Source organism: Giraffa tippelskirchi, chromosome 3 (genome assembly GCF_054371585.1).
Source record: "Giraffa tippelskirchi isolate mGirTip1 chromosome 3, T2T-mGirTip1v1.2.pri, whole genome shotgun sequence".
Taxonomy (NCBI): Eukaryota; Metazoa; Chordata; class Mammalia; order Artiodactyla; family Giraffidae; genus Giraffa; species Giraffa tippelskirchi.
In genome coordinates, this window is record NC_137277.1 from 93,679,302 (window position 1) to 93,703,845 (window position 24,544).

Sequence of the window (24,544 nt, forward strand, 5' to 3'; positions counted from 1 at the left end):
AGCCTACTCTGATTCTACAAAGCAGAAAAGGATTTCACTGGAAGAAAAAAATGTTGGCTCAGACAGTCTATAAGAGGGCTAGAGAATCAAGCTCAGGAAAAGGGCCTGGATTAGAGAGTGGGAAGCAGAGAAGGTAGCTAAGCTTCTTTCTCAGGATCAGCCTGGACAGAATATCCCCATTAGCAGTGTTGCCACTGGATCCTGGCTGCTGCTGCTGGCATGAAGGCCTGGAACCTCTGTGACTTAACTACTCAGTTGCCTCCAGAACAACCCTCATCTACCGCTGATTTTGTCACTTCCTAAAGATTCAACATTCCCATATAGAGCTTCCTGCTGACCAAACCTAAAAGACATGTCTGCATCTTAGCTCTCAGGGTAAGAAGAGGGAATGAATGTTCCTTCTGGTTCCCCAAAGGTATTTCCATAACAAGATTCCTACCAAATAAAAAGGGGTCTTAGATTCTGAGCAGACAAAAATGAAGGACATACCCATTGAACATGCTCAATCTGAGTATTTAATAATTAAAATAAATGAATGGGTGAAATAACAGTAAGATTTAATTAGTTTATGCAACTACTTTAATAAAAAGAACCCGAAGCTGCTAGCCTTAGTGTTGAAGTGTGACTGGGTAAATCTTTTAATCTCTTGAGTTCTCTTGTCATACATATAAAATGAGAGTTTGGCCTCTGATCTCGGATTTTCATTATGACTAACTTCTTTTAAAAAAGTTATTGTCAGTGTAACTTGCAAAGGCTCATCCACATGATGGAGCCATATGCCTGGGACTTGGCAGTACCCACTGCATCAGTTTTATAATATTAAAGAAACACTTAGTAAACCAAGTTGTCTAATTTCTTTGAAGTTACAATGGATTGTTTTAATATGCATGTATTAATGAAAGATTATTGAACAAAGCTTGGTTAAACTTAATGGTTATCCATCCAATTTTCCATTGTGTATGCAGAAATTTGGGAAATTTTTTTTTTCCCACAGAGTCTCATTTTGTTTTATCGACTCCAACACAGTCTGGAGATAGCCAATAGATTTGAAAATGGCAAATTCAAGAAATATCCTTCCCCAAAGAGTGTGGGTTCTTGGTACAGAAATCTTTTCATGAGAAAATTGGTTCCAAGGTTCCCCATAAGGAAATCTGGGGACTTTCCATCTAATTTGCCTCATGTCTCATCTGAGTCATTCCTTCAGTGGCCTAGATGTCACCTTTGAGGGATGATCCAACCTTTTCAAGATAACATGGAATCTTTTTCCTCCCCTCTGGGAAAGATCACAAATATGATTTGAAGGAAAAGATGATGGCCCTCCAGACTGCCTGGCTTCCCCTTTCACAGTAATTCTGTTAGGGAATCTCTCAACCTTACAGGGAATCCCCCTTGGATCCATCTTTTGGCAGGCAATACTGAACCAAGACCAAATCTTCAGAGAAGACTTGACTCACGGTGACACCCACAGTCCATCCCTCACAACAGAGCAATGTTTTGTAAATTCAGGGAAGTATGTGTGCATTTTGGACAAAAATATACTTGGTCAAAATTCTGCACAGTGTGCTATAACATAGGATGGGTCCAAATTTCCCAACAGGGTTATGACAGGAAAATAAGACAATTGGAATAGGCATTCAGAAATGTCTGCTCATCCAGGCAACATGAAGTTCTCATACTTGGGGACTTTGGGTTTTATTTAGCTGACTTGAGTCATGCCTGTGTAGGGGAAATTCCTAGTGAGGTCCTGGATGTGACCGCTGGGTGTGCTCCAGTCTCCTCAAGCCAACACCAGCTCAAAACAGGACCTCATTCAAGGGAAGCTTACATACAGTCAGACTGGCTCCCACAATCTTTCTGTGAGACTAGCTCCATGATTACAGGGATGTTCACACAGTGGGAATATGCATTCAGAAACTACTTTCCGACCAGCTATAGCTATCCCCATATTATGGCAGACAATGGCTATTGTATTTTATTATATAGATGTAACTAAAGATCACTGGTTAGGTGAAGATTTAATATGAACAGACGATGGGTAGATTTCACAAGTGACACAGTGCTGTTTGGAACATTTTCATTTTCTCACTAACATTATAAAAAATATATATATAAAAACATGCAGTTGAAGGGGCCAGTAATAACGATCTACTTCATGAGCTGATGGGATTCTCTGGTGGCTCAGATGGTAAAGAATCTGCCTGCAATGCAGGAGACCAGGGTTCAATCCTTGGGTTGTGAAGATCCCTTGGAGAATGGGGTGGCAACCCACTCCAGTATTCTTGCCTAGAGAATCCCCATAGACACAGGAGCCTGGCAGGCTACAGTCCGTGGGGTCACAAATAATTGAATATGACAAAATAACTAACACTTTCACTTTCATGAGCTGATAGAAAAATCAAGAAGATAGTAAATGTTCACACTTATACTATGTTAAAACACTTCACATAGGGCCTGGCATAAAATGACCATAACAATGAACTAATATTTAAGTTAACTTTACAACATGGACATATTATTACATCTGATTTTAGGGAGAAAAACTAAGGTACAAAAAAAAGTTAGTCACAGTGATTAAGTACATCCTGTTAGTTACAGATGGGTTGAGGTTTGAAGTCAGGTCTTTTCCTAACACAGTCCATGGACTTAGCCACACCACTTTGCCTGTGATGAATGCAAACTGAATAGATATATTTTTTAAATAAATAAATACATTAAACACTGAAATTAGGGAGGATAAAACTCCTCCTTGGATTATGAGTTTTTAAAACCCTTCTTCATCCCTACATAATTTTGTTAATTTATCTTATTAGTGTCTCAAATTCAGTTTAGCAAAAATATTATTCCTAAACTTTAATAAAATCTGTTGGCTAATATTAACATAAACACCTTGCTTTGTGTTAACTTTTTATACATGGAATTGTGCTGACCTTTGATGTATATACTGTATAGTTGTCTTAATTCCAGATTTAAGTATATGTAAACAAAAACAAAAGCTCTTGTATTTTTTAAAAGATTAAGTGAAGTTGTAGAGCACATTGATGACCTATGTAAATACAATGGGTTTGCTCAAGGGACTGCTTCCGTGGCCTTTACACACCAGGGTCAAGTTCAATCTAACATGGCAAACTTGTTCCAAAAATACAAGTCATTTTTAGAGGCCACATTTATTTCCCAAAAGACATTCTTATGTGCTATAAAAATGACGGTCATTTTATGTAGTCATTTTATTCATTTGCCACTATTCTCTGTTTCTTTTTAGGATTTCTGAGGATTTTTATTTCCTATTGTATATCCAAACCAACCTCATTCTATCCCTGAGAACTTTCCAGAAAAACACCCAGGAATTAATAAGCAAGCAACAGAATATTTTAGAGAAGTTTTATAGACTGTTCAACTGTCACAAATACCAAAAAAATCATTGTTTTTATATAGTCTGATAAATGACCTGATGATTTGTGTAGGAAATTAGTTGTTTTATTCACTTACATACTTAAGCATTACACCATTATATAGGCATCCACTGCTTTGGGGAATGAATACTTACAAAATATTTGAGTCTAAAGGCCTTTGTCAAATAAGATGAAACTTAGTTGCAAAATCAGGGGCTGGCAAACTTTTTTGTAAAGGATCAGATAATAAGCATTTCACGCTTTCCTGGCCATACGGTCTCTGCTGCAGCTCCTCAACTCTGCCATTGTAATGCAAAAGCAGTCATACATGAACAAACAGTGTGACTGCTTCCCATAAAACTTTATGGACACTGAATTTTGAATTTAATTTTTATGTATCACAAAATATTCTTCTTCGATTTTGTTCAACCATTTAAAAATGTGAAAATCATTCTTAGCTAGTGGGTCCTCCGGCTGTAGTTTATTAAACCCTGCAAAAAACAGTGAAGTCAGGTGTAGATGAAAATAACAAAAATCTGCCAATGAACTGATTTTTTAAATGTCAATGGTAAAGATGTAGAGATAGTGGCATTTTAATTAGTATATTTGCTTTTGCTTTTATTCTCTGCTGGGAGTTTTTTTTTGTTACCTCTTCCAAATTTGCACTGTTTTCCAAATCCACTATCTTTTTTTCTTTTTTTACTGTCCATTAACCATTTTACCCTCTATCCTATGTTCTTCAAAACGTGCACTGATTTTCTCTATTGTTATTATTTATAATAATTGATAAAAACTGAGACAATTGATACCAAAGAATATATCAGCTTGTTTATCCTTGCTTTGATAAATGGTTGTCATTTTATGTTTTTAGGTTTTCATAAATGTAGTAAGTATTCCTCTGTCTTCTTAATAATATAAAATTATCTTCTCTCACCTTTCTCTTCATGATAGATTATCTTTAAAATATGGTGATGTACTATGATTTTGGCCACTCTAATAATGATGTCCCCTTGTCCAAAGTAAGGAGCAACGGCTGCACTTTGCTGGAGCAGCTGTGAAGAGATACCCCACGTCCAAGCGAAGAGAAACCCAAGTAAGATGGTAGGTGTTGCGAGAGGGCATCAGAGGGCAGACACACTGAAACTATAATAGGTGCCCAATATGCTACTGGAGATCAGTGGAGAAATAACTCCAGAAGAATGATGGGATGGAGCAAAAGCAAAAACAATACCCAGCTGTGGATATGACTGGTGATAGAAGCAAAGTCCGATGCTGTAAAGAGCAATATTGCATAGGAACCTGGAATGTTAGGTCCATGAATCAAGGCAAATTGGAAGTGGTCAAACAGGAGATGGCAAGAGTGAACATCGACATTCTAGGAATCAGCAAACTAAGATGGACTGGAATGGGTGAATTTAACTCAGATGACAATTATATCTACTACTGTGGGCAGGAATCCCTTAGAAGAAATGGAGTAGCCATCATGGTCAACAAAAGAGTCCAAAATGCAGTACTTGGATGCAATCTCAAAAACGACAGAATGATCTCTGTTCGTTTCCAAGGCAAACCATTCAATACCACAGTAATCCAAGTCTATGCCCCGACCAGTAATGTTGAAGAAGCTGAACTTGAACGGTTCTATGAAGACCTACAAGACCTTCTAGAACTAACACCCAAAAAAGATGTCCTTTTCATTATAGGAGACTGGAATGCAAAAGTAGGAAGTCAGGAACCACCTGGCATAACAGGAAAATTTGGCCATGGAATACAGAATGAAGCAAGGCAAAGGCTAATAGAGTTGTGCCAAGAGAACGCACTGGTCATAGCAAACACCCTCTTTCCACAACACAAGAGAAGACTCTACACATGGACATCACCAGATGGTCAACACTGAAATCAGATTGATTATATTCTTTGCAGCCAAAGATGGAGAAGATCTATACAGTGAGCAAAAACAAGACCGGGAATGGACTGCGGCTCAGATCATGAACTGCTTATTGCCAAATTCAGACTTAAATTGAAGAAAGTAGGGAAAACCACTAGACCATTCAGGTATGACCTAAACCAAATCCCTTATGATTATACAGTGGAAGTGACAAATAGATTTAAGGGACTAGATCTGATAGACAGAGTGCCTGATGAACTATGGACAGAGGTTTGTGACATTGTACAGGAGACAGGGATCAAGACCATCCCCATGGAAAAGAAATGCAAAAAAGCAAAATGAGTGTCTGAGGAGGCCTTACAGATAGCTGGGAAAAGAGAAGCGAAAAGCAGAGGAGAAAAGGAAAGATATTCACATCTGAATGCAGAGTTCCAAAGAATAGCAAGGAGAGATAAGAAAGCCTTCCTCAGTGATCAATTCAAAGAAATAGAGGAAAACAACAGAATGGGAAAGACTAGAGATCTCATCAAGAAAATAAGAGATACCAAGGGAACATTTCATGCAAAGATGGGCTCGATAAAGGACAGAAATGGTATGGACCTAACAGAAACAGAAGATATTAAGAAGAGGTGGCAAGAATACATAGAAGAACTGCACAAAAAAGATCTTCACGACCCAGATAATCACGATGGTGTGATCACTCACCTAGAGCCAGACATCCTGGAATGTGAAGTCAAGTGGGCCTTAGAAAGCATCACTACAAACAAAGCTAGTGGAGGTGATGGAATTCCAGGTGAGCTATTTCAAATCCTCAAAGATGATGCTGTGAAAGTGCTGCACTTAATATGCCAGCAAATTTGGAAAACTCAGCAGTGGCCACAGGACTGGAAGAGGTCAGTCTTCGTTCCAATCCCAAAGAAAGGCAATGCCAAAGAATGCTCAAACTACCGCACAATTGCACTGATCTCACATGCTAGTAAAGTAATGCTCAAAATTCTCCAAGCCAGGCTTCAGCAATACGTGAACCGTGAACTTCCAGATGTTCAAGCTGGTTTTAGAAAAGGCAGAGGAACCAGAGATCAAATTGACAACATCCGCTGGATCATCGAAAAAGCAAGAGAGTTCCAGAAAAACATCTATTTCTGCTTTATTGACTATGCCAAAGCCTTTGACTGTGTGGATCACCACAAACTGTGGAAAATTCTGAAAGAGATGGGAATACCAGACCATCTGACCTGCCTCTTGAGAAACCTGTATGCAAGTCAGGAAGCAACAGTTAGAAATGGACATGGAACAACAGACTGGTTCCAAATAGAAAAAGAAGTACGTCAAGGCTGTATATTGTCACCCTGCTTATTTAACTTATATGCAGAGTACATCATGAGAAACGCTGGGCTGGAAGAAACACAAGCTGGAATCAAGATTGCCAGGAGAAATATAAATAACCTCAGATATGCAGATGACACCACCCTTATGACAGAAAGCAAAGAAGAACTAAAGAGCCTCTTGATGAAAATAAAAGAGGAGTGTGAAAAAGTTGGCTTAAACTCAACATTCAGAAAACTAAGATCATGGCATCTGGTCCCATCACTTCATGGGAAACAGATGGGGAAACAGTGGAAACAGTGTCAGACTTGACTTTTTTGGGCTCCAAAATCACTGCTGATGGTGATTGCAGCCATGAAATTAAAAGACGCTTACTCCTTAGAAGGACAGTTATGACCAACCTAGATAGCATATTTAAAAGCAGAGACATTACTTTGCCAACAAATGTCCATCTAGTCAAGGCTATGGTTTTTCCAGTGGTCAAGTATGGATGTGAGAGTTGGACTGTGAAGAAAGCTGAGCGCCGAAGAATTGATGCTTTTGAACTGTGGTGCTGGAGAAGACTCTTGAGAGTCCCGTGGACTGCAAGGAGATCCAACCAGTCCATCCTAAAGAAGATCAGTCCTGGGTGTTCATTGGAAGGACTGATGTTGAAGCTGAAACTCCAATACTTTGGCCACCTCATGCGAAGAGTTGACTCATTGGAAAAGACCCTAATGCTGGGAAGGATTGGGGGCAGGAGGAGAAGGGGACGACAGAGGATGAGATGGTTGGATGGCATCACCGACTCGATAGACATGGGTTTGGGTAAACTCTGGGAGTTGGTGATGGACAGGGAGGCCTGGCGTGCTGCGATTCATGGGGTCTCAAAGAGTCGGACACAACTGAGCGACTGAACTGAACTGAATAATGATGTAATCTAAAATGGGGATTAATAGCTATTGATAACATTGGGTGGAGAAGGCAATGGCTCCCCGCTCCAGTATTCTTGCCTAGAAAATCCCATGGATGGAGGAGCCTGGTAGGTTGCAGTCCATGGGGTCATGAAGAGTTGGACACGACTGAGCAACTTCACATTCACTTTTCACTTTCACGCATTGGAGAAGGAAATGGTAATCCACTCCAGTGTTCTTTCCTGTAGAATCCCAGGGATGGGGAAGCCTGGTGGGCTGCCATCTATGGGGTCGCACAGAGTCGGACACAACTGAAGCGACTTAGCAGCAGCAGCAGCAGCAATATGGATCCTGAACTAGAGAGGCCAGGGTTCAAGTGTATGTGAATGGCCAGCACTGCATGGTGAAAAGCCCAAGCATAGAAATTGGCATATAAAAATAGGGTAACTAGAGACAAGGTGGATTGATGAATGGGATCAAGAAAGATATTCACAACCTGGAATCTGTGTCATTTACCAAGGATAGTCCAAAACTTGCAGGGAACAACCTGAATTTTGAGTTCCTGCCAACACTGGGAGAATAGTCACAGATGAGGCTCTTCTGCTGAGAAATTAAAACTGGCAGGAAAAAAAGAGAATGAGCGAGAGCTGTAATATAAACAACATAAGAATGCAGTGACACCATAGTCAGATTACTTATGTATTATAAAATGAAACTAGGTCTTCCAATTATTCATTTAAATTATGTCACTATTCAAATTAATTTATGTGTCATCAATTAGAGATTAGCTGATATTTATTTTAGTCATTCTAATGAAAAATGTGGTCATGGAAAATGTATATTTGATTGTTTATGCCCTAAAATCTGGTACTTATGCCTGTTTGGAGGAGTGCATCTGGTTACATAGTTGGCCTCACACCTTATTGACCCATCACTATGTCTGTCCTAGCCCCCTGAACATCTCTCGAGGCCTCTACTTCTTTCCTCCTGGTTGTCTCTGCTGCTGCTGCTGCTAAGTCGCTTCAGTCGTGTCCGACTCTGTGTGACCCCATAGACGGCAGCCCACCAGGCTCTTCCATCCCTGGGATTCTCCAGGCAAAAACACTGGAGTGGGTTGCCATTTCCTTCTCCAATGTGTGAAAGTGAAAAGTGAATGTGAAGTCGCTCAGTCGTGTCTGACTCTTCAGGACCCCATGGACTGCAGCCTACCAGGCTCCTCCGTCCATGGGATTTTCCAGGCAAGAGTACTGGAGTGGGTTGCCATTGCCTTCTCCGCCTGGTTGCCTCAGTTTAGTTCAACTCTTTGGCTTATTTCCCCTGGATTACTGAAATGTCTTCTTAAAGTCTCTCTTCACTCTTGAGTCAGAATGATCTTTACAAAACAAAAATTAATCAGCCCCCTTCCCATCACCTTTAAAATCCTAGCACCTTTAACGCCCAGCTGTACAACTTTGCTAAAGGACTTTTAATTCTCTATGTCTCAGTTTCATTATCTATAAAAGTAGGAGTAATAACAGTACCAAGAGCATATACCAGTTATGAAAACAAAATGAGATACATTTAGAACAATGTGGAGCCCATAATAAGCACTAGAAGTGCATTACTTGTCACTCTTACTTTTTAGCATGACATCCAAAGTGCTTTGTAGGGCATCCACACCCCTCATGATGTTGCCATTACTTTCCTGTCTGGCATTAACCCTTTTCACTCTCTATTACCTTTCCCTCCTTCACACCAGCAAAGCTCTGCTCTCGCTGCTGCTGCTGCTGCTAAGTCGCTTCAGTCATGTCAGACTCTGTGCGACCCCATAGATGGCAGCCCACCAGGCTCCGCCGTCCCTGGGATTCTCCAGGCGAGAATACTGGAGTGGGTTGCCATTTCCTTCTCCAGTGCATGAAAGGGAAAAGTGAAAGTGAAGTCACTCAGTCATGTCCGACTCTTAGCGACCCCATGGACTGCAGCCTACCAGGCTCCTCCGTCCATGGGATTTTCCAGGCAAGAGTACTGGAGTGGGGTGCCATTGCCTTCTCCGTATACTGAACTGCTTGCATCTATTTTGAACCTTCCATTCTTTCTCTTAGACTTCCACGGTGGCTTAGCAGTAAAGAATCTGCCTGCAGTGCAGGAGACGCAGGAGACGTGGGTTCATTCCCTGTGTTGGGAAGATCCCCTGGAGGAGGGCATGGCAACCGACTCCAGTATCCTTGCCTGGAGAATCCCATGGACAGTTGAGCCTAGAGGACTAAAGTTCATAGGGTCGCAAAGAGTCAGATATGACTGAAGTGACTGAGCACACACATTCTTTCTCTTGCATGTGTAGCTGTTATATCTGGCAAATCCCATTTCACATAATTTGTCTAATTAAATTCTATTCTTTTTTAGGACATAGCTTCATGGCCATCTTTTTTTAATTAATTAGTTTATTTTAATTAGAGGCTAATTACTTTACAATATTGTAGTGGTTTTTGCCATACATTGACATGAATCAGCCATGGATATATATGTGTTCCCCATCCTGAACCCCCCTCCCATCTCCCTCCCCATCCCATCCCTCAGGGTCATCCCAGTGCACCAGCCCTGAGCACCCTGTCTCATGCATCGAACCTGGATTGGCGATCTATTTCACATATGATAATATACATGTTTCAATGCTATTCTCTCAAATCAACACACCCTTGCCTTCTCCCACAGAGTCCAAAAGTCTGTTCTTTACATCTGTGTCTCTTTTGCTGTCTCATATATAGGGTCATCGTTACCATCTTTCTAAATTCCATATATATGTGTTAATATAATAGTATATTATTGGTGTTTTTCTTTCTGACTTACTTCACTCTGTATAATAGGCTCCAGTTTCATCTACCTCTTTGCAAAGACTTTTCTGGTCTCGCATGCCAGGACCAGGTGCTCTTTCTGCCTAGATGCCCTGTAGGACCTGTGTTTTCACCTGCCTTCATGAAACTGCTTGCTTCTTTGGCTCTCTCCCCCATTAATCCATAAGACTCTTGGAGGCAGAATTTTCTGAGGCCAGAGCCTATGACAGTGCCTGAAACATAGTGCACACATATTAAATATTTGCTGCCTTCATGAATGAACAGGATGGCATAATACAATTCTTATTTCAAAAGTGAAACAAAACAAAGCTTATTGGTGGCAATTATATAAATGTTCTATTTGTTTCCTTCCCAAAATATTTAAGCATGCTTAAAATACATAAGTAAATGTATCATCTGGAATATAAATATGTCTTAAATGAAAGTTTGTAACCATTATATATCAAACATTTTATAAATGTGCTATAAAAATATACTTAATGTTACAAGCTGGAAATTATTGAACCACATAGAAAAAAATCAAACTGGCAAACTGAGTGAGTAATTATGTTTCTATTTATAATTATTTTTTTGTTTCATTTCAGGCTTTTCCTTTAAAATAAACATGTTCATGGAGCTTAGCTTACTGGACTGTAACCCAGGACTGACTGAATTGAAGCACACTGGGGGAATACAAATATATTTTTATTCATCATGGCAGATGCTCTTTGAAACTTGAATTGTGAGAACAGAAGTTCAATTAATGTTTTTCTCTTGTTCTTCTGACAGATAGAGGCCAAATGACACAGTGGAAAGATCCTCAACTAAGTGTCAAGATAAAAACTTGTATTATAGGGTCCTCTTTGCCACTTAAAATAGCCTTGTGACTGTAAGTGCATCATTCAACATCTTTAAGGCTTGGAAATGTAAAAGAAAGACATTCTGTAAGTGGCACAGCATGGGTAGTAGAAAGGCTCTGATATGTACGTGCTGGAGGAGTCCTGGTTTTGTCACTAACATTCAGGTGACCACTGAACCATCTGTTTTCTATTTCTCTTTCACTTATTTACATACTGTAAGTGCTCAGAATACACTGACACTTTGTTCGGCATTCAGAAATAAAATATGTGGCTCTTATCTAGAGGAGCTCAGAGTTCAGGATAAAAGATAGAGATCCAAATCTCTGATGATATCATTTCTATTCACACATCCCAAACATTTGCGTGCGTAAGAATCACCTGCAGATTTCCTTAAAATGCAGATTGTGATTCAGTAGGTCTGGGGAAGAACCTGAGATTCTACATTTTTCACAAGTTCCCAGGCTGTGGAGACTGTGGACCAATGGACCAAAGTTTAGGAGCAAATTCATTGAGATATAAACAGAGTGATGCTAAAAGAGCATAGAAGAAAGGAAACTAACTCAACATGGAAGGCTCCACAGAGGGAGATGGATTTGAGGGATAAGCAATAGAAGGTGGAGAGGTAGGTATGATATGCATTTGAGTGGGCTTCCCCAGTGGCTCAGCAGTAAAGAATCTGCTTGCAATGCAGGAGACCCAGGAGATGCAGGTTCAATCCTGGGTCGAGAAGATCCCCTGGAGGAGGACGTAGCAACCCACTCCAGTCTTCTTGCTGGGAAAATCTCATGGACAGAGGACAGTCTCCTGGGCTACAGTCCATAGGGTCACAAAGAGTTGGACAGGACTGAAGTGACTGAGGATGCACGCACGCAGGCATATGCATTTGAGTGGAGGGAGTATTTTATATAGGACACAGGATGTGCAAATGGCCATCTGGGTATAAAATAAAAGAAAATTGGAGGAGGCAAGTGACAGAGACACCAATTTCCAGGAAGTGCAATAGTCCACAGGAGGGATGATGAGGACCTGCTTTGATGCATTCATCTGATTATTTGTAGCTCCATTTTGCAGAGTGGGTGTGGTGGAGGGGGCCTCATGAAGGTGGGGATAGTGAGGATGAAAAGGAAATAGATGTCTCCCTATATATTTATGAGGTAAAAAAACAACAAGACCAGATCCGTGATTGAATATGAGGCTGGGATGTTTGCATCTCAGACGACTGGAAAACAAGGTTAGTTTTTAACTCAGGGAATTCAGCAGAGAGACACGCTTGGATCAGGTCGGGGAAGTGAAAAATGAGCATAAAATGAGTTTTGACATCAAAAATTTAATGACTGGAGGATGGCGATTCATGTCTATTTAGGTCTAAAGATCTATTGTTGTTCTCTTTTGTTAAACCCATTGCCCTTGAACACTGCATAGAGTTATTTTTTCTATTAGAAAGAAAGTGTCATGTCCGATTCTTTGTGACCCAATGGACTGTAGCTCGCCAGGCTCCCCTGTCCATGAAATTCTCTAGGCAAGAATACTTGAATGGGTAGCCATTCACTTCTCCAGGGTATCTTCCCAAACCAGGGATTGAACTGGGTCTCCTGCATTGCAGGCAGATTCTTTACTGTTTGGGCCAGGGAAGCCCACTTTCTATTTAGCAATATATAAAACAACTTTAAGAGACAATTAACATTTTACTCTCATCTCATGAGTCCCTTTAGGAATTTTCTTTTCTTACTTATAAATTCTCTTTGTGTATCCTTAAAAGTTGACTACTAAGATTTTAAATAGTGTTAATTTTTTTTTCTGAATACATCTTTTTATCTTACCCACGCATGCTTAGTTGCTCAGTCATGTCCTACTCTATGCAATCTCATGGATGGTAGCCTGCCAGGCTCCTCTGTCTGTGGGATTTCCCAGGCAAGAATACTGGAGTGGGTTGCCATTTCCTTCTCCAGGGGATCTTCCCAATTCAGTGATCGAACCCAGGTCTCCTGCATTGCAGGCAGAGTCTACCATCTAAGACATCAGGGAAGCCCTTATCTTGCCCATGGGAGGGTCATATGATACAATTCATTTTCCTATGTCTCTTCCTCTTAATTATTGCTGCACTGTTTCAGTTGTTTTTGTGAAAAAGTGATTATTGACCTTATTTTCTCCTTTGACACTACCTTCTCATTTCTCATGGGCTCTGCCTGATTATATTTCAGGCTTTTAAAATAAGTCATTCATCTGAAATAACTTGTCCTGAATAAATTCATTTTGGTAGTCCTATATCTTAAAGCTTATACACTAAAGTTGGACTTTATTACTTAATATTTCTCCAATATATCATACAACATCTTGCCCCTTTACCTTTGCTGATATTGTGTTGCTGCACAACCTTGAAAACCCAGTTCTCTCTTCCAAGATCTTTTGAGTTTTCAAGAGAATTAGAGATCTAGATTTTTATTTGAGGTCTAATGATCTTACTGTTGACTCACATGTTTAAAACAATGCTATTCATAGTTGTTGCAGTTTGATCTGACCTCTAAAAAGATGTGTTGAAGTCTACACTCTAGTGCCTGTTGATGTGACCTTGTTTAACTTGTTATTATTTTACTTGGCTGCGTAGGGTCTGAGTTGCAGCACTCGGGATCTTTGGCATGACATTTACGATCTTTTCAGTGCAGCACATAGACTCTCTAGTTGTGGTGCCCGGGCTTAATCTTAGTTCCCCGACCAAGGATTGAACTTGTGTCCCTTGCATTGCAAGGCAAATTCTTTACCACTGGGCCACCAGGGAAGTCCCGGATCTTTTTCCAAAATAGGGTCTTTGTAAATGTAATCAAGTAAAGATGAGATCACTAGGGTGGACCCTAATCCGACATGACTGGTGTCCTTATAAGAAGGGAAAAGTAACACACAAGGAAAAGGTCATGTGAGGAAGGCAGATGTTGTAATGATGCATCTACAAAAAGGATTGCTGGCTGTCACCAGAAGCCAGGAAGGGAGGCATGGGACAGATTTTCCCTTACAGCCCTCAGAAGGAACTGATCATGTTGACTTCTAGACTCCAGAGCTATGAGACAGTAAAATCCTTGTGTTTTAAGCCACATAATTTGTGTTGCTCTGTTACTACAGCCCTAGGAAACCAATACAATTGTAAAAAAAAAAATTCACCTGTCAGTTTCATATATGGTTTGCCACTCTGTAATATTAAGTAATTTTGTTAAATCTGTTTTATTTTTTACATAAAAACCCTAGGAATTTGTAAAAATAGATATTTTTGGCTATGCTTTTCTGGAATATGGCAAGTTACTTCATACCATTACCAACATCTGCATTTTCATCTGATATTTCAGCTAAATTGTTGTTTTTAAGTAGCTCAGTCATGTTTGACTCTTTGTGACCCCATGGACTGCAGCATGCCAGGTTTCCCTGTCCTTCACTATCTCCCACAGTTTGCTCAAACTCATGTCCATTGAGTCGATGATGCCATCCAACCATCTCATCCTCTGCTGCCCCCTTCTCCTCTTGCTCTCGATCTTTCCCAGCATCACAGTCTTTTCCAGTGTGTTTGTATCAGGTGGCCAAAATATTGTAGCTTCAGCATCAGTCCTTCCAATGAATATTCAGGGCTGATTTCCTTTAGGATTGGCTGGTTTGATCAAGCGACTTGCTGACCAAGGGACTCTTAAGAGTCTTCTCTAACACCACAGTTCAAAAGCATCAATTCTCAGTGCACAGCCTTCTTTATGGTCCAACTCTGACATCCGTACATGACTTTTGGAAAAACCATAGCTTTGGCTACATGGACCTTTGTCAGCAAATAGATGACTAGAAAGTTAAGTTTTTGAATTTATTCCCTCAATAAAGATTAATATTAAATACCAGGTACCAGGAACTGAACTAGATATAATGGATACAACTATGAATAACCATTTTCTTAAGAAATTTATCATTATCACAGTAGTTATACTACACTAATGATGATGATGGAAAAGTAGTACAGATTGCTATGGGAAGACAGAGGAGGCACCTAATATGATCAAGAGATCAGGAAAATCATCCTACTGTGGTGTGCATAATTTAATTCTACAGAAGTGACATATCAGCTGAACTGTCTTACAACTAAATATATAACAGAACTGAGATCTCGATCCAAGACCTCTGACCCAAATCTCTTTCTACATCACCGCACCACTTTGCTTTTTGCATTTGAAAAATTGAGGATAATATTACTCCTTAAAGCTTTTGTAAAGATTTAATAAAACTTATGAAGCACATTGGCTGGATGCATGGTCTTGACAGACCTCACTAGTGCCCACCAGAATCTGGTTCTTTTACCTGTCCTGCATCTTACTCTATCCTGACTAAGACAACGATCCATAATACACGCTCTACAAATTTTCTTCTTTCCTTTGACAATAATTTAGTGCACAAGATGATAGAAATAAGCTTTAAAATAAAAAAATTAAAAATTAGGGCATGTATTGCCCACTTCGATATAATATATTCTTATTCCAGATTCTGAGACAAACCAAAAGCAGCTTAAGATAGTTGAGAAAGTCACCGCGTCCTAAGACCAGCTGAAATGAAAAATCTATTTGCTGTCAGGAAAAAAGTCACCTCTCATTAAGGATCATTTCTTTCATTCTTCCAAACCAAATTATTTAGGGTTAAAAATAGCAAAAAGAACCTTATGAAAAAACATATAAATGCTAAAAATCCCAGCTTGAGGTTTCAGCAACTATTCTTAACATACCTTCAGAGGGTTTTGACTGTCATTACTACAAATAGAAGACTTCCAGGAAGGAATTATTCAACAAAAAGAAGTCTTTTATTTTCTCCACAAATTTGGGACATGGAGAGAAAAATGAGAGTAAATATAATTCCAAGTTTTCCGCTCAAACAAATCTAAATGCTTCTGCCTAACATTCAACATCTTGATGATATGTTCTCATTTGCTAACTAACCGCATTTCCCACTTTTTTTTTTTCTAACATAGACACCATTTTAATCAAGTCTCCTCAAAGTCCACAAATAAGCCATTTCTTTATGCCTTTATCCATTTGCCTGAAATGCCTTCTCGCTTATTTGGGGAATGGACTCTTGGTCCGCATCCTATAACTGTATTTTTTACTCAAAGATTCAATGCTTTTTTAAAAAAATAATTGATTTGCTTTTAATGTTTAAAAAACAGATATAATTGAAATATAACATTAGTCTCAGGAGTACAATATATGTTTACTGCAAAATGATCACAACAATAAGTTTAGTTAATATTCATTGATACTTTTTTATTCCTAGTAATTTTGTCTCTGGCTTCCCAAGTGGCTCAGTGTAAAAGAATCCGCTTGCCAATGCAGGAGATGTGAGTTTGATCCCTGGGTTGGGAAGATCCCCTGCAGAAGGAAATGGCAATCCACTCCAGTATTCTTGCCTGGAGAATCTCATGGACACAGGAGCCTGGCGGGCTACAGTCCTTGGGATTGCAAAAGAGTTGGACATGATTTAGCGACTAAACAACAACTTTGTCTCTAATTGGGTTTATAAGTTCTCAAGAACAGGAATGCTTTTTACAACTCACCTCCATCTCCTCAAAGCTCTGGCACAGTACTGACACACCATCAGCAGTAAGCAAATACTTTTGGGTCGTTTGCTTTGTGAGTGCTTGTGGGGATGGGGGCATAATAGAATATGAGGAAGAAGAACAGAACATTGAAGATATAGAAGAACTTGTGATTGAAGTCAAAATCAGTGTCTGGGGGTATGAGGGGCCTTAAACATCACCCTCTGCAGTTTTTTAGAGCCGTATATTAACAGTTAGTGAGCACTGGACAGTAGGCAGTAGTATGACTGCCTCACAGAAAATTAAAGTGGGCGATCAAGCACTTCAAAAACTTTCCTGCTTGGGAATATATCTGGTGGCTAGAGAAAAGAGGCCCTGAAAACAACACTATTGACATTTTAAATATTAGAGATTGCATTCTCTGCTATCGTCTTTACTTCTGTGAGGCAGATACATGATCAGTAGGTATATTGCAAGTGCCATGTCATTTTACGCAGACTGTCATCTAAGTTATGCTGCTGCTGCTGCTAAGTCGCGTCAGTCGTGTCCGACTCTGTGCGACCCCATAAGACGGCAGCCCACCAGGCTCCCCTGTCCCTGGGATTCTCCAGGCAAGAATACTGGAGTGGGTTGCCATTTCCTTCTCCAGTGCATGAAAGGGAAAAGTGAAAGTGAAGTCGCTGTCGTGTCCGACTCTTCACGACCCCTTGGACGACAGCCTACCAGGCTCCTCCGTCCATGGGAGTTTCCAGGCAAGAGTACTGGAGTGGGGTGCCATTGCCTTCTCCGTACATCTAAGTTATAGATGCAGCACAAAGATGTTTTATGTAACAACAGAGTGCCAGTTAGTTAATGATGTTGTGATACATACTCATGTGAAGTGTATTAATACCAGGAAATACTAACAAACATTTAAGATGTTTGGGTAGGTTTTTCTCGGCTGTCTAGCCATACTGTACCACCCTGTATCCTTTTACTAAAGCACGTTCAGATACAGTACATTAAACTAGGTGTTGAACTACATTTGACATTCCTAAAAGGAAAGATCACATGGTAGACAGAGCCATGGGCTTCAGTAGAAGCAGAGGAAGGAAAGACTGAGGTAGCTGCTGCCTTGAGCTCAGTTTTTCCATTTATCACTTGAATGCCAGGCACTGCTACAGACTTTGAGGAGCTACACATGAACAAGACAGACATCCTCTGTAACCACGGTGCTTGTGTTACGTTTGGTGAGCCAGGCAATCGATCAATGAATTAATGATCAAGATTCAGAGAGTGATCAATGCTATAAAGAAAAGAAATCAGGGTATTCTAACCGAGTAGTGAGGGAAGGGGTGGCGAGGAAATACTGTCTGGGGAGGTGACACAGAAGCAGAGGCCAAAATGACACACGGGAGCAGCGCTGCCCTAACGCAGGGAAAGAGTGATCCAGCAAAGGCCTTTAAGCTGCAGGGAGCTCAACACATTTGTGAGGAATGGCGGGCAGGCCATTGTGATGGGGACCTGATGAAGGACACAGGAATTAAGAGGGTGGGTCAGATGTGCGGGCCAAGGGGAGGAGCTGGGCTTCAGTTTCATTCAAGACTGGACCCTCACTGTTGTACTGATGCTGGTAGTACCCGCACATTTTCTACCTGCTCCTAGGTTGTAGTTTCAGGTCCGTGTTCTCTCCTCTCTCCTGTGCTCGCTGCTCTTCTGGGACTCCCTTATCTTTCCAACAGAAGGACTTAATGTCTTTGACAGATCATTTAGAGAAAACATATACCTTGTGTTTTGCATTCCTCCTTCCTTACAAAGTATACTTGGTCCTCATGTGTGGTTATTTTGTAACAAATGGTGTACTAGTTATGGCACTGAAATCTGAATGTGAGAAGCTGTATTTCATCTCTTATGGTGTGGGGGCCAGGGCCAACTTGTCCATGTGCTATGGTGCCTATGGCCCACAATATTTAAAATATGTAGATATTTCAATTTATTTTAAACATCAGAAGAAAAAATGAACTCTTAGGTTAGACATTACAGGTAATATTGATATATATATTTTCAGCCAATGCAGTTGTAAAATATAACTTAATATAGTTTTATGAAGGAAAAGGCCCATGAAGGCTGTGTCTAGGGTCCTTGAAAGTCATAATAAAAGCAGCATGTGTTTATATGATAACAGACACTAAGGGGCTGTGTACTCTTCAGTACAATTATTATTCTCACAGAAAAACATGTTATCATGTCCATTCTAGTTTTACGATTGAATAGACTCAAAACTATTTGAATGCGTGTGTGCGTGCATGCAAGTTGCTTCAGTCGGGTCCAACTCTTTGTGACTCCATGGACCATAGCCCACCAGGCTCCTCTGTCCATGGGATTCTCCAGGCAAGAATACTGGAGTGGGTTCCCATGCCCTCCTCTAGGCAAATTCCTGACCCAGGGATCGAACCCACATCTCTTGCGTCTCCTGCATTGGCAGGCAGGTTCTTTATCACTAGGGCTACCTGGGAAGCCTGTGTGTATCCTGGAAGCTATAAATAAATAAATAATGATAATATATATATCTACCACTGTTCTATGATAGTGCATGAAATATAATATATACATAGTTATAAGTACATAAATGGAAGACTTTAAAGTCTAGATTAAAGATGAAATAATGTTTAATAATTCTTAAGTTATTAATGACAAAATCTTTGCTGTTAAAGTTATTGATAATTATTTTTAGAGAAAACAATATAACCTTATATGCTGAATTTCTATGAAAGTTTTATTTTAACATTTAGTGATCTGAAAGTCAAGTTAAAGGTTCAACTTTTTAAACTTGGTTTTAATGGCTAACATATCTGAAGAAGATACTTTACAAAAAGTTTTATATTCCAATGAAATGAGTACATCAAGGGAAATACTTAGGAAATCATGATACTACTTGTTTTTCAATTCCATCTACCAATTACCCGAATATTTTTTGAAATTCAGCAACTCGGCATTTTCTAGATTTTGACACCTAATCAGAAGTTGTTGCATTGTTATACTTTTAGCAATGAGTTCAAGATCCACTTAAAACTTCAATTGCTGCTGCTGCTGCTAAGTCGCGTCAGTCGTGTCCGACTCTGTGCTACCCCATAGACAGCAGCCCACCAGGCCCCTCTGTCCCTGGGATTCTCCAGGCAAGAACACTGGAGTGGGTTGCCATTTCCTCCTCCAGCGCATGAAAGTGAAAAGTGAAAGTGAAGTCGCTCAGTCGTGTCCGACTCTTCACGACCACATGGGCTGCAGCCTACCAGGCTCCTCCGTCCATGGGGTTTCCCAAGCAAGACTACTTAGAAGACTTTAAAACAGATTAAATAATGTTAGTTTATTTTTTTAAAATAAGGAATGGATATTTATAGATGTCATATTTACATCTGTTATTAAAATGCAGCAAAATCATATATTTTCAAAAGTGCCTTCTCTAATTAATGAGTTGCAAAAACAATTTGTGAATCACTCATTGTTAAGCCACCTACTTTATCTCGATGGCCCGGATGAAAACATGTCTTTTTTCAAAAAATATCTACAAGGTGGCGTTTTGTTGAGATCCACCTACCAGTGCAGAAAAGTCCAGCAAATAGGAAACCCTTATTTAATATATAAAATAAAAATGTATAACTCAATTTTTACTTCAACAATCACTTTAAGTACTTCAATGATATAACTAGTGAATGTCTTTGTAAGACAAAAGTTTTTACATATTGTCTTTCTCATTACAAACTATTTAATGGTTATCATATTGAAAATAATAAACTTAAAAATTCACTTAACGGGACAAGGAAATTGCAACACATGGCAAAATGCTGAAAGGGAACCCAAGAGTGATGGAGCAGCGTCGGATGTCACAGTGTGCCCTTGGTGTGCCCTGCACTCATTGTATGATCCATGACCTCCTGACATACACAACGAGGAGGGTGTAAGTGTAAATATCTACACTAATGATTGGTACAACTGAATTTCTTTTCTAGTTTTTAGGCAAGAAATGAATATAAATAGGAGACTTGATGTTTTTCTTACACTAAAGTGGATTATTTACTTTTAGAAAACATTCTGTTGTTAAATTCCCATTGGGTGTTTCTCATCTTTAAAATTTTTTTAATTCTAGCTATCTTCTTCTAATATATTTACTATGACATCAATTCCTTTTTAAAATTTTAGCCAATAAAAATGTTCTTTTAAAAATAGCCATAACAAATAAACATAGAGATTACTGACACTTTCTAAACAGTCTGTACATTTATTAAGATTCTTTTTGGGGTTTCTCGTATCAGTTGAAATTAATCATAGAGATCAACTGAAGAAAAAACTCCTTTCTTCAATTAAAAAGCAATTTTCCAAAGTCTCCATTCATTATTCAAAAAGAACAAATCTACATTAGCAAAAAATATTCAGAAGGCTACGAAATATGCATATTTTTATTAAGAATGAACAAACACAGGGAATATAGTCAATACTTTATAAAAACTATGTATAATCTATAAAAATACAGAGTCATATGTTGTACCTATGAAACTAGTATAATATTGTAAATCAAGTATACTTCAAAAGCAAAAAAAAGACTAAGCAAACAAGTTTTGATATTGAGCAATAGTTATTTTTTCATCTTTTTTTTGTGTTCTATAAAAGTATCACATAATCATATAATAGAAATATGCTGTGTGTTTATCAACTCCCACCAAAAATCCAAATATAGACTAGCATTTCTGTGACTTTAGCATTATTAAAGGTCAGAGAAACAAATGTTACTCATGTCAAGTTGGAATTTTTAAAAAATAAAATGACATTATCTAACTTACCAAAGATTGGAAACCAGAGGGCAAAGAGAGATTAGTATTTCAGAGACAAAATATAGAAATAGAAAAGAGTACATTAATAGCTAAGATAAAGTCACTCAATTAATAGACTATTTTCAATTCAAAGTCAACTTATAACGTCAGTCGCTAGTAATTCAATTCATATTTGAATCAAGTCTAAAATTCAGCTTCGAGTCATATTCTTGAATGTTTTAAGAATTTACCAGGAATGCTTTATGCATTACTGCCTATTACTTTTGTTCAAAATAGGGTGGGGAATGCTTGGGAAAATAAGCCAGTTTCCAAGTAGCATTGTAAAAAAAAATGTTTTAAAAGTAAATGGCTGCCAAAAAAAAATTCTATTCAGCTCATCAAATTTGCCTTGGCCTAATCCATATTTACCAACTTACTTCCTCCTAGCTATTTCCATCATTTTCTATCATTAAACTAAGACAGTAGTTCTCAGTCTTGAAACTAGCAGAAATAACCCCCTGAGGGAAGTAATAACTACCTACCTCTTTGACCACGCCTTCTGTGTCTACTTTGAGGCTTCTTCTTCCTCCTTCTGTCCCCTAAATGTTCCTGCCTGAGATTCGTTCAAGTCTTTACTTTCTGCTCTTCAGACTCTTGCCTCTGATAATCTCATTTACGCTATGATTTCAATGTTGCCTTCAACAGAAGAATCCCAAATAGATGAGTCTAGCAGAAATTTCTCAAGCTATAGTCTCACTCACATTCCAACCTCCTGCTGGTCTTCTTTGCTATGCTCTGTGATCAGTCACATCCAACTCTTTGTGAACCCATGTACTGTAGCCCGCCAGGCTCCTCTGTCCATGGGATTTTCCAGGCAAGAATACTGGAGTGGGTTGCCATTTCCTTCTCCAGGGGATCTTCCTGGGCCAGGCATCGAACCCCCATCTCCTGCATTGGCAGGCAGATTCTTTATCACTGAGCCACCTGGGAAGCACTAGTCTTCTACATTTGGATAACATAATTCCTCTTTTCTGTTAGTACTTCATTTTCCTATCTATGTTGCCTTGAGGCTCAGAGCTCTTTGAATTATATGCTTCCTCCCTTACTGTTTCACCTTTCCTATCATTACTTGTACTACTTTCAGTAACATCTTAACTTGTCTCCTTGCTTCCAACTGAGGAACGTGTCAAGTTGAATCATCATTCTAAAGCATGGCTTTAATCATGTTTCATATCGTCTTTAAAAATCTTCATTAGCTTCCGATTTATTTAGTTGGCTGCTCAGTCTTGTCCAACTCTTTTCGACCCCGTGGGCTATAGAGCCCACCAGGCTCCTCTATGCATGGGATTCTCCAGGCAAGAATACTGGAGTAGGTTGCCATTCCTTCTCCAGGGATCTTCCTAACCAGGGATCAAACCTGGGTGCCCTGCATTGGCAAGCGGCTCCTGCATTTCAGGCAGATTCTTTACTGCCTGAGCCACCAGGGAAGCCCAATTAACATTTACTGCTATCTTTTTTAGTCTTTTTGTTGTACTCAATTGTGTCCAACTCTTTGTGACCCCATGGACTGCAGCCTGCCAGACTCCTCTGTCCATGGGATTTCCCAGGCAAGAATACTTTTAGTGTTGTGCTAGTTGCTTAGTTGTGTCTGACTCTTTGTGAACCCATAGACTGTAGCCCATCAGGCTCCTCTGTCCATGGGATTCTCCAGGCAGGAATAATGGAGTGGGTTGCTATTCCCTTCTCCAGGGGATCTTCCTGATCAGGAATCAAACCCAGGTCTCCTGCATTGTAGGCAGATTCTTTACCAACAGAGCTATCAGGGAAGCCCAAGAATATTTATAAAGAATGTTCAAATTCCTCAGTCTGCTATTCAAGAATTTAATTATCTGTCATTCTTTTCTGGATTCATTGTCTATCATATTATAACTTACTGCTTATACACTGAATCTGAATTTTATTACCTAATTTTTCCTCAATGTAACATGCAGTATCTTATCACTTCACCTTGGCTGATACCATGTTGCTGATATCATGAAAACCTAGTTCAAATTGAACCTTTTCAAAGATGCCTTACCTGATAACTCTAGCTAGCTGAGATCGCCATTGATTTATTCCTAAAGCCACCGTGATGCAATGGAAAGGGTATGGGCTTTGGAATTCTTTACATCTAGGTTCAAAAGTCATTCTGTTAGTTTTGTGACAATAGGAAAGTTATTTAACTAAGTCTTGGTTTTTAAATATATAAAATGAGAATAATACAGCTTACCAAGAAGTTCAAAAGAAATCTTGTGTGGTATAATTGATGTCACCAGGACAGAGTCCAATTCAGTAGCTAGAAGCTTCTCAATAAACCTGAGAAGGTAAAATTTTTATTCATTAACATATATCAAACACCAACGGAGGACCAGGCACTTTAAATTACAGGGTGATTAGCAAGATAAACACAGTCTCTGCTTTCATGGAGCCAACAATCTGAATTCACTTCAGCCCAGAGTACATCCTTTACTTTAAAGACTCAGAAATGACCTGGGGAATTGTTTAGGTTAATGCATATTATACTTGCTAACAGCACCCTTAAGACAGATGTATAAAACCAGAATAAACAATTTCTTATTTATGCTGAAAGTGTTAACTGTCAAACAAACTGACCCCTCATCGTGATCTAACCAGGTAGCTGTATGGAATCAGAATGAGAAGAGGAAAAGATTCAGATATTTGACAAACTTGTGTTCTCACAGCCAGGTGGGCCAATCTCTAAAATGGGAAGAGAGACTTCCTTTCTTAATACAGGTGTGTACTAGGAGATGACACCTGGAAGGAATTCCATGGTGGTCTAGTGGTTAGGACTTGCAGAACCACTGCACTCGGGCAAGGCTTGGGTCCCTGATCAGGGAACCAAAATCCCATCCCACAGCAACCAAAAAAAGAGAAACAATAACAACAGCAAAAAAAAAAAAAAAAAACCCACAAGAGATGATACCTGAAATCCAAGAGAAGCTACAGAATGATACACCTCTCCTATCTTCCTCATTTTCTAAAGAATTTGCAG

General features: G+C 39.4%; 1 long non-coding RNA gene across 1 annotated transcript in view; it reads right to left on the reverse strand.

Moving 5' to 3' along the window:
- Positions 1–24,544, reverse strand: part of LOC145542444 (uncharacterized) — a 45,802-nt gene that overhangs the window by 8,173 nt on the left and 13,085 nt on the right. The window contains exons 3-4 of the long non-coding RNA XR_014079855.1: positions 23,762–23,847; positions 23,570–23,662 (exon numbers count right to left, since the gene is read on the reverse strand). This is a non-coding gene — a long non-coding RNA (uncharacterized LOC145542444). The remainder of the gene's footprint in view (positions 1–23,569; positions 23,663–23,761; positions 23,848–24,544) is intronic.